Source organism: Rutidosis leptorrhynchoides, chromosome 11 (assembly GCF_046630445.1).
Source record: "Rutidosis leptorrhynchoides isolate AG116_Rl617_1_P2 chromosome 11, CSIRO_AGI_Rlap_v1, whole genome shotgun sequence".
Taxonomy (NCBI): domain Eukaryota; kingdom Viridiplantae; phylum Streptophyta; class Magnoliopsida; order Asterales; family Asteraceae; genus Rutidosis; species Rutidosis leptorrhynchoides.
Window position 1 is genome coordinate 146,980,449 of NC_092343.1, and position 12,496 is coordinate 146,992,944.

The following is a 12,496-nucleotide window of genomic DNA, read 5'->3' on the forward strand; positions in this document are numbered from 1 at the left end:
CATCATCATCTCAATCGTCTTCATCATCATTATGAGATCATCATCTTCTCGCTATATATCATCACCATAATCATCATCAAAATCATTTTCGGTTGCCATCACCATACAACGTTTGCATAAACATTTTATGGCTTTGTGAATTGTGCTCACAGGAACAGAAACATGAGTAGCTGAAATAGCTACATCTTTCGCAGAAATCATTCGAACAACGAAGAGAAGAAATAAAAAAAACTTTTGTAGCGGTTGTCTTAAATGGTTGTTTATGGTGACGGTTGCACTCGAACACAACCAGAAAAAGAAGTAAGTAATAGTAACAATGGTGGTTTAAGGATAGATTGATCTTTGGACATGAAACCGAAACAGGAGTAGCATAAATAAGGAAGCAACTATGATGTTGGGTTTTGTTTGCGGGTGGTGGTTTCGTTGGTATTAAACAGAAACATAAGTATACACAACAACCGTGATGGGTGTCGATGTTGTAAATGGTGATGGGTTCTCAAAGAAACAAGAAAGAAAGAAAGAGAGAAGGATAATGGTTGAGTGGTTTATCAAAGCAAAGAGATTGATGATTTCCGGAGATGGTGGTGAATGGTGGTGATTGTTTGAGTTCGATAAGATTGAAAAGAGCAGAGAGTTATTGATTCGTGTGTGCATTAAGTTAACTATATATATTCATACAAGTGTTAGTGGATATGAAAAGAGTGGAAACAATAACTCAATTTCAATCAATCTAGTACAGTGTTCCATACTATTAAATCACGGATGAATGAGATGAATCAAGTGGTTGTTAGGATATTTAATAATAATAATAAAATATTAATTATAATATATATATATATATATATATATATATATATATATATATATATATATATATATATATATATTTATATATATATATATATATATATATATATTCATTTTAATAATAAACTCTATTATATCTTATATTATTTTACAAAATTAAATCTAATAACTAAATAATATAATATTTCAAATTATATTTCGCGTTAATATATATATATATATATATATATATATATATATATATATATATATATATATATATATATTAATATTTTTAAATATATATGCATATATTTACAATTAATGGTTCGTGAATCGTCGAGAGCAGTCGAAGGTCAATTGAATATATGAAACAGTTCAAACTTTTTGAGACTCAATCTTACAGACTTTGCTTATCGTGTCAAAAATATTAAATCGTATCGAGAGTTTGGTTTAAAATTAGTCGAAATTTTCCGGGGCACTACAGTACCTACCCGTTAAAGAAATTTCGTCCCGAAATTTGAGTGAGGTCGTCATGGCTAACAATAAAAATGTTTTCATGACGAATATGAGTTAGAGTTTTATCATTATTGATTAATATAGATAAAATGATTCGATCATGTGAAGTGTACGAGTGAAGCTATTACAAAAGAGTGAAAAGCTTCGTCTTAACTTTTGACGTAGTCGTGGTGGATTTCTGGAATTCAAGGAATTTAAGGAAATCTTCTAATCAGAAAGAAAATGTAATATCATGATTAATTAGCAAACTGTTGGAATCACGGTAAGGATAGAACTATCAAGAAAATAATCTCTTGATATGTTTAGAGGTTAAGTAGAATGAAAGAGTTTTGTACCATGGCACATGATGAGGGTAAGAACTGCGAATCATCGCGTTTCATTAGAAATTCAGTATGACTTACTGTAATATAACCACGTTAGCCTGATGTCATTATATTATACTAACTCATGCTTCAATTCCCAACACTTTTCTCAGAAATCATTCATAATTTAAACTCGATTGTTACAGAATATAGAAACTTAAATAGTTTCTTTTATGATGTAATATAGATTGCACGAAGAGATAGATAATTTCGAGCAAAGATATTTATGAATGAATCTTCAGAAATATCTAAGATATTTATAATGAAATATACGATGATATCTTAGAATTTAAAATATTTCAGATTAGAAGATGATGAAGAAATTCGTCCGCAAGGATTTAGAGTAAGGAGCAAGGTATTCGCTAAAGATTTCATCAGCTTTTTCAAAACTCGGAAAACTGATTCATAGGCTAAAGCGCTTTTCAGAAATTCAGAATTGAAGTTTTGTAAATCCAGGAGATAGAATATATATATACTTATATAATTGTTGTCGTAGAATTGCTGAGGAATTCGAGATTATCGATTGATGCCTCCCGGTATTTGGTATGGTAATTATCGTTACAAGATGCCGATGAGTTCATGATAAGACTTCAATAGATAAATATAGTGATTTGTCAGAGAGATTTAAGCCAAGGAGCAACGAGGTTTCTGGTACGTCTGTTGGTAATATTGTAGAATATAAAAGGTTTCCTGGTAACAATAACAATGGCAAGCGTATATCCAAGTTATAATAAGGTTGATTCGAACGAAAAGTCGAAGTTGACTTGCTGGAGCTGTGACAAAACTGGCTATCTCGAACAGGAGTTGCAAAGTTATTTTCGGTAAAAATAACGCTAAAGGATTTAGTACAGCTACGTGTTAAACGTTTAGTCAGGTTCTGAGAGTTTTCAGGTGCATAACTATATGCATAAATCTTTCCTTCTGTAGATGAAGTGCGGTTGGTTCATCTTCTCGATTGAGGTATTTTCAAGAATCATGAAAGGTTTGAACGCAGATTGTAATCGTCAAGATACAAATGAGGTTTAAGATGAAATCAAGTGGCAAACTCGAAGAAATGTTTAGTTTCATATGTAATAATCAATATTTTAATTCATTTTAATTGTCCAATGTTAGTAGTCCACTGTTAATAGTCCACAGTTAGTAATTCAATAATTCATATGTAGTTTAATATATAATATTCAAATTAATTAATACGTATCGTGACCCATTGTATACATGTCTCAGACTCGATCACAACTCAAAGTATATATATTATTTTAGAATCAACCTCGACCCTGTATAACTAACTCCAGCATTACTGCATATAGAGTGTCTATGGTTATTCCAAATAATATATATAGATGCGTCGATATGATATGTCAAAACATTGTATACGTGTCCCGATATTTAAAGTGCGTAAAATAAATAACATAAATTAAATGACGATAAATAAAATTGCGAGAATTAAAATTGCGATAATTAAAATGTAATCAATTAGCTAGGAACAGTTAGCTAGGATTTTGTTAGCGTGGATTCTTAACAAAATTTCTCATAGTTAATTTGTTTGTTTCTAACAAATTTTATTTTGTCCAATGTTTTCTTCATTATGCCACTTGTTGGATTCTGATATGTCAAAAATCAAAATATGAAATTTGAATTAAAATGGTTATTCTGCGGTGAACGGATACGTATATCTGTGGATGTAAATAGGATAGTAAATGACTGTTGAATCAGATTGAAAGAATGAACAGTGTAACTTATTAATGTGAAATCTAAATATTCCTCGGGTATTACCTACCCGTTAAAATATTTTCACCATTAACAGTTTGTACGAAAGAATTTTTAATTACAATCTTTATGAAAATATACTTACATATATATTTTCTTCAGATGTAATCATGGATTTAATGAGTCAATGTGATATTAAACTCATTTGATTTACCATTAAAACTAGAATACATAATCTCTTAAACATTAGAGATTACATAATCGCCATGTAGAATGAAGATAAATGATGTAGAACGATATGTAGAACGAATAATATACTCGTGGTATAGATTATGATATGGTGGCGTGTGGTGTTGATGGTACGGGTGCTGTTGCTGGTACTGTTGGTGCCGATGATGTTGCTGCAGCTGATAAGTTTTGCACCATATCCTCCAAAATCATTACTCAGGCGCGAAGCTCGTTGACTTCTTCGATTACTCCGGGATGATTGGCAGTTGGAACAAGCGGTGAATAAGGTTTTGAATTTGAGATAGTATATGATCATGGTGAGGTATTCGAGAAATGAGGGTGAAAATAGTGTTTCAGATTGGTTCGCCGGTGAGTGCTTCAGGTTCATCGCCAAGAGGGAAATTTGGTTGGTGAAAAGGATCGCCTTCTTTTCGTCTCCATTGATTAAGTCGACTACGAATCCATCCCCAATTCATCCAGAATTGATGATGGCTAATTGGTTGATCCATTCCGGTCACACTGCTTTTGGAGCTCGTGTGAAACTCCATATCGGAGTCCGAGGGACTTGAACTAGTGGCGAGTTCCATTTCGTACGATTGAATAAAGGATTTTTCGATATGAAATGATTTTCGGCTATCAGATGGTATTCTAATTACATAGAATATCTATATATATAGAACAAAAGATTGCGTAGATTACGAAGGAATTTACGGAACATACCAGGCAAGGTTTACAGTAACATATACGCTAAGATATGAATTAGCAGATACGCTAAGATATGAATTTTGTCTATATACTATTCATGCAATCAATGCAGTAAGATATGTCTAGACTAAGAATGATAAGTAGGTAATTTCTGACAAGAAATGATAAGAAAAACTTTTGACATGCAGACCAGGTTCAAGTCCAGACTTATTAATGTATTCTAACAACTACTAGGTCAAAGTCCAGTCTCATTAATGCATCCTAACAACTACTAGTTAGACACACTATTTCATAACCCGTCCTAATCCATTCGGACGAAGTCCATATCGATTATAAACGATTCACAATAGTTGATTACATTGCGAGGTACTTGACCTCTAAATGATACATTTTACAAACGTTGCATTTGTTTTTAAAAGACAACCTTTCATTACATCAAAAGTTGACAGGTATGCATACCATTTCATAATATTCATACTATAAATGACCTAATCTGTCATTTACTTAATAATAATCTCTATTGAACTTCAACGATTCGAATGCAACGTCTTTTAAATTATGTCATGAATGACTCCAAATAATATCTTTAAAAATGAGCAAATGCACAGCGGAAGATTTCTTTCAACCTGAGGATAACATGCTTTCAAGTGTCAACCAAAAGGTTGGTGAGTTCATTAGTTTATCATAATCAATCATGTTCATAATTTAATAGACCACAAGATTTTCATTTCCATTTCTCATAAATATACATCTCATATCAGGCATTTCGCAAATTGCATAGAGATAAAAAATCATTCATATGGTGAACACTTGATAACCGAACTAACATGATGCATATAGAATATCCCCATCATTCCGGGACTCACATCGGATATGATATTGAAGTACTAAAGCATTCGTAACCCGAATGGGACTTGTCAAGGTCCATAGATCTATCTTTAGGATTCGCGTCAATTGGTGGCAATTATAATAAACACCAATTCTTAGGCTACCAAGCTAAAAAGGGGCATATTCGATTCGATAATCCAACCATAGAATGTAGTTTCGATTACCTGTGTCTATTTCGTAAAAACATTTATAAAAAACAGCGCATGTATTCTCAGTCCCAAAAATATATATTGCAAAAGCATTTAAAAAGGGAGCAAATGAAACTCACGATACTGTATTTCATAGCAATAATGCAATTGATGGCACTGAACAAGTGCAGGGTTGGCCTCGGATTCACGAACCTATATCATTTATATATATATATTAACACATATAATGATAATCGAACAAATTTAGGTATTATTATTATTTGTTATTTTAGTAACTTGTACGCTTCATTAATAACTAAAATAACTATATTTATTTTTATATACATTAAATAGATAATTAATATTTATTACAAAAATATTAATATAGTTATGTTTTAAGTTAATAATATATTTTTATATGGAAAATCTTTATTTGATATATTAATAATACATAATACTTAATAATAATATTTATTATAACGATCTTATTACTAATGATAATCTTTATAATAATACTTTTGTTAATAATAATAATAAGTCTACAATGATACTAATACTAATATTAATGATAATAATAATAATAATAATAGTTTGTGTTATTTTCATAGTGACAATAATAATAATAATAATCATATTCGTGATAATAATCATACTTTATATTAATAATAATAATAATACTTTTAATTCATAACGATATTACTTAATTATAACTAAAATGATAATAATAAAAATCATGTTATAACAATAACAATAATTAATAATGATCATAATATCAATAATAATACTAATGGTTATGATACTTATAATTGTGATGATAATAATAATAATTGAACTGATAATAATACTAACAATAATAATACCATTACTTAATACTAATACTTATATTACTAGATTACACATTTTTGTAATTATAAGTAAATAATATTTATTATTTGTATTAGTAATAATGATGACAATAATAATAACCTTAATACAAATAATAATACAACAATAGCAATAATCAGATTAATAATAATAATAGTAATAATAATAATAATGACAATAATAATAATAATAATAATAATAATAATAATAATAATAATAATAATAATAATAATAATAATAATAATAATAATAATAATAATAATAATAATAATAATAATAATAATAATAATAATAATAATAATAATAATGAAAAATGAAGCTACCTTCAAAGGAAAATCGGCCCAAAAAAATATACTGCCCCATCAGGGACTCGAACCCAAGACCACTCGCTAACCCAACAATCACTAAAGACCATCGAACCAGTTTTGTTTTTCTAGATTAAAACCTCCCCATTTAAATATAACCCGTTTATTACTATGTTCATATTCTTCTTCGTACAGCAAGTCTACCAGAAATCAAATCCTTTGCTAACCATCAACTAGTTGTTTAATTTAAGGCTTGTGACAGAATGGAAACAATTAAAGGTTGTTCTACTTAATTAAAAAAGAAAATAAAATAAGCTGAGCAAAACATTGAAGAACACATTTTTGAAACTCAAAATCAAATTCGAATATAGAGGCTGTTATAGTCCCCGATTACTTCATGAAAAAAGTTTCAAATCATCATTAGAAACTATCTAAATCGTTAATTAACTTAAAACGTAAAAATGAACTCGAATTTCTCCATGAACAAATGGTTTGACTTTTTAAGAATTAAGTTTGACTCAAAAATTCGATCTTGTTTTGAAGAGTTGAAAATTGAGACTTTGTAGATAATTGAAGTGAGTGATTCCTAACACAACTGCAATATTAGATTTTGAAAATTGATATGAAATCGAGCTTTTGATATTTGGAGTACAAGACAGAGTAAGCGAGCCATATTAATTTTTCTGTAAAAAAAAATCAATGATTAATTGTTGCTGTAAGTGTATATATATTAGATCATAATTGTTTGAATTGGGCAAATTGAGATCGACCTGTAACTGCCTGTCGACATATGGAATCAAACTCAGAAGAAGAAAAAAAATAGAATATAGAAAGCAAATTGAGATTGGGACATTCAACAAATTTTGGTTGTATTTGATGTCGTGGAGTAAGATCACAGATAGGAAAAAATATTCGATTGTGATTTTAAATTGATTCTATTATTTACGGTTATATAATAATAATTATAATTAATAGTAATAATGCTATTAATATTAATAATAATAATAATAATAAATAAAAATACTGATTTCCTTATATATATATCTATATATAACGAATATATATATATATATATATATATATATATATATATATATATATATATATATATATATATATATATATATATATATATATATATATATATATATATATATATATATATATATATATATATAACTCTATTTGTATTTATATATCTCTTTATTTTTTTTAAAGATTATAATTAATCTTAATATTAAATATAACTATAATAATAATTCTCTTAATGTTATAATATTACAAATTTATAATAATATGATAGTAATAATAATATTACTAATGATAATAATAATTTGTCTTACTTTATAATAATAATAATAATAACAAGGATAACTATAATAATAATAATAATAATAATAATAATAATAATAATAATAATAATAATAATAATAATAATAATAATAATAATAATAATAATAATAATAATAATAATTAATGATAATGTAACCATAATATCAAATAATAATACAATTTATAATTAAGATATAATATGTTACATATTTCTAATCTTATATAATAATATTAATACTACAGATATTGATATTAATAATAAGAAAAATAGTGATAATAATATTATAACAATTATATTTTTAAATTACAATTATATATTATATGATCACATATGTTGAATATTTATTCATTTTAACAATACTTAATTATTCTGTTTAATATCTTATATTTTATTATTTCAAATTATTATATATGCTTTTGTTTATATATATATATATATATATATATATATATATATATATATATATATATATATATATATATATATATATATATATATATACATATATACATATATACATATATATATACACATTTACTTACACACAATTGTTCGTGAATCGTCGGAAGTAGTCAAAGGTTAACTGAGTCCATATAAATAGTTCAAAAATTTTATGACTCAACATTACAGACTTTGCTTATCGTGTCAAAGATATTAAATCGTATCGAGAGTTTGATTTAAAATTAGTCAAAATTTCCCGGGTCACTACACACTAATGCAAGACCTGGTTCGCTAAGACTACCGCTCTGATACCAACTTTAACACCCCGTCCTAATCCATCTGGACGAATACATTACATTTGGTTACATCGCGAGGTACTTGACCTCTATATGATACATTTTACAAACATTGCATTCGTTTTTAAAAGACAAACTTTCATTTCATCAAAAGTTGACGGCATGCATACCATTTCATAATATATCCAGCTATAATTGACTTAGTAATAATCTTGATGAACTCAACGACTCGAATGCAACGTCTTTTGAAAAATGTCACGAATGACTCCAAGTAATATCTCTAAAATGAGCAAATGCACAGCGGAAGATTTCTTTCATACCTGAGAATAAACATGCTTTCAAGTGTCAACCAAAAGGTTGGTGAGTTCATTAGTTTATCATAATCAATCAATTCCATAATTTTAATAAACCACAAGATTTTCGTTTACAATTGATAATGCTAAAAACGAACATATATTTCATAGCATTATTCCTCAAGAAAGACAAGCTTTTAGTTGCAATTGTTCTATTTACAAGAGATATTCGTTTAAAAATAAAAGATGAAGACAAAAGGCAGATTCGACAAATTGAAGACAAAAAGGTCCAAAGAGCTAAAAAGTACAAGATACAATTAAAAAGGTTCAAAATATTGATGAGGAACGTCTCAAAATGACAAGAGTACAAGTTACAAGACGCAAAGTACGCGATTTAAAATAATACGCGAGGACGTCCGAAAATCCGGAACCGGGACCTGAGCCAAGAAGAAACGCCCGACGCAACGGACCAAAAATATCTAGTCTACTATGCACAAGAATATAATATAATATATATATAATTATATATAATTATATATTATATATATTATTATTATTATTATATTACGTCGGCAAGAAGAAAACAAATCCATTTGGCTGGATCCAGGGTGGCCATGCGACTCGCATGGCCAGAAGCACAAATCCATGCGAGTCGCATGGAGTGAGATTGCTGGTCAGGTCCTATATAAAGCCAGTTTTCTGCCGAGTTTTTATCATCTTTTTCCTTCCTCTTCATACGTAAATATATTTATATTTATAATTTATATTTTAATTTTAATTATAATTCTAATAATAAGGGTATGTTAGCGAATGTTGTAAGGGTGTAAGTCGAAATTCTGTCCGTGTAACGCTACGCTATTTTTAATCATTGTAAGTTATGTTCAACCTTTTTACATTAATGTCTCGTAGCTAAGTTATTATTATGCTTATTTAAAACGAAGTAATCATGATGTTGGGCTAATTACTAAAATTGGGTAATTGGGCTTTGTACCATAATTGGGGTTTGGACAAAAGAACGACACTTGTGGAAACTAGACTATGGGCTATTAATGGGCTTTATATTTGTTTAACTAAATGAAAGTTTGTTAATGTTAATATAAAGATTTACAATTGGGCGTCCCTATAAATTACCATATACACTCGATCGGACACGATGGGCGGGGTATTTATATGTACGAATAATCGTTCATTTAACCGGACACGGGAATGGATTAATAGCCACTAGAATAATTAAAACAGGGGTGAAATTACATTCAAGGGTAATTGGTGTAATTGTTAACAAAGTAGTAAAACCTTGGTTTACACGCAGTCGATAACCTGGTGTATTCATTAAACAAAGTATTAAAACCTTGTTACAAATTCGAATCCCCAATTAGTTGGAATATTTAACTTCGGGTATAATAATAATTTGTCAAGGACACTTGCAATTTATATTTATGACTGATGGACTGTTATGGACAAAAACCAGACGGACATATTGAATAATCCAGGACAAAGGACAATTAACCCAAGGGCATAAAACTAAAATCAACACGTCAAACATCATGATTACGGAAGTTTAAATAAGCATAATTCTTTTATTTCATATTTTATTTCCTTTATTTTATATTTAATTGCACTTCTAATTATCGCACTTTTATTGTTATTTAATCGCACTTTTAATTATCGTACTTTTAATTATCGCAATTTAATTTTATCGCATTTTTATTATTCGCAATTTCATTATCGTTATTTACTTTACGCTTTAATTTAAAGTCTTGTATTTATTTTATATTTTACATTAGGTTTTAACTGCGACTAAAGTTTTAAAATCGACAAACCGGTCATTAAACGGTAAAAACCCCCCTTTATAATAATAATATCACTTATATATATATTTGTATTTTTATAAAAGTAAACTAATATAGCGTTGAGCTTTGTTTAAAGATTTCCCTGTGGAACGAACCGGACTTACTAAAAACTACACTACTGTACGATTAGGTACACTGCCTATAAGTGTTGTAGCAAGGTTTAAGTATATCCATTCTATAAATAAATAAATATCTTGTGTAAAATTGTATCGTATTTAATAGTTTTTCCTAGTAAAATATAAGCTATTTTATATACACCTCGTTCGACATCAAGTATTTTTGGCGCCGCTGCCGGGGAACGCCGAAGCGAAACGCCATATTTTTAATTTTTAAGTTATAATTAGTTTTGGTAAAATTTATATTTTTAAAAAATAAAAAAATATATAAAAAAAAAAAGTATTTTAAATATATTTTTTTAAGTTTTTCTTTTATTTTTACAAAATTATAAAGTATTTTAAGTTTATTTTTAGTTTTTAAAATTAAGTTTTATTTTAATTATATATATATTTATATTTTAAATATAAAACAGAAAAAAAGAAAATAAATATTAAATATTACGTGACCTGTCAAATTGAACCTGTCAATTGAACCGGTCCAGTTCAGTCATGCGACTCGCATGACCCACCCTCTTAAATCATGCGACTCGCATGAGGGGTCTGACAGGGCCACAACCAAACCCTAAAAACGCATTTATTACGGAGTATAATATATTATTATTATAATTAAACCCTAATTTGATTATTATTAATTAAGTTTTTAGTTTAATTAATTTTAACTACTTTTAATTACTTTTATTATATTTAAAACTTAATACTTTAATATAATTAATATAAAAATAATATTTTAATAAAAATTGTATTTTTTTTTTTATCACTTTTTATTTCTTTTAATATTTTGTCCCTTTTTAATCGTTGTAGCGTAATATTTATATTTTTAGCTCAAATTTAATTTTAAACTTAGTTTTTGCTATAGTTATTTTTACTCCTATATTTTTAGGCTTTGCCGTAGAATTCCTTAAGTGCTTTTTCTTTAGACTAAGATTTAGGTGCTTTAGAATTTTGCGACGCCTTTTTAAGTTTTAGTTTCTTTTTAAGTTATTTCCATTTGGGATTTAGTTTTTCCTGTAAGCTTTAATATTTTTAGACCGTTTACTATGTATCAATTATCATTCCAATTAGTAATTTCAATTTGCGATTATAATTTTAAGTTAGTTGTAGTAATAAGGTTAGGTTAGTTAAGTATTTTTAAGTATTTTTAAGTTTCTTTTATTTTTCCGTCACCTTTTATTTTTCAACCATTTTTTCTTTTTCGACCTTTTGCGACGAACTCTTTTTCTTTCTTATTTCTCGCCATTCTAGTTTTTAGGACTTAGAATTTTTTTTTCTACTTCTTATCTAAATTTCTTAAAATTATGAAAATTTATTTTAAGTGGTTAAATTGATAGACATCAAAATTTTCTGGTTCGTAGTAATAGTTGGATTTGTACGTGGACCGGGTTATTGGAGCCAAACAGTCCTCAATTATATTGAGACCAAACGAATCCTGCCCCTCTGCTGCATCTTTTGGCTATTCGAAACGTGGGCAAAATCAGAAAAGTCTATTGATTGGATAACTTATTATAATTTTTCTTTCCTTTTTAAAACTAATAGGATATTCAGTGAATGCACCGAGCAAGACGTTCATCACCTTTTGTACGTTCACCACCTGTAACTCGATCAAGACATCGTTTAACAAATATAACCGCCGTTGATTTTTCTTTAGAATCGTCATCCAGTAGACCAAGTACTTCAG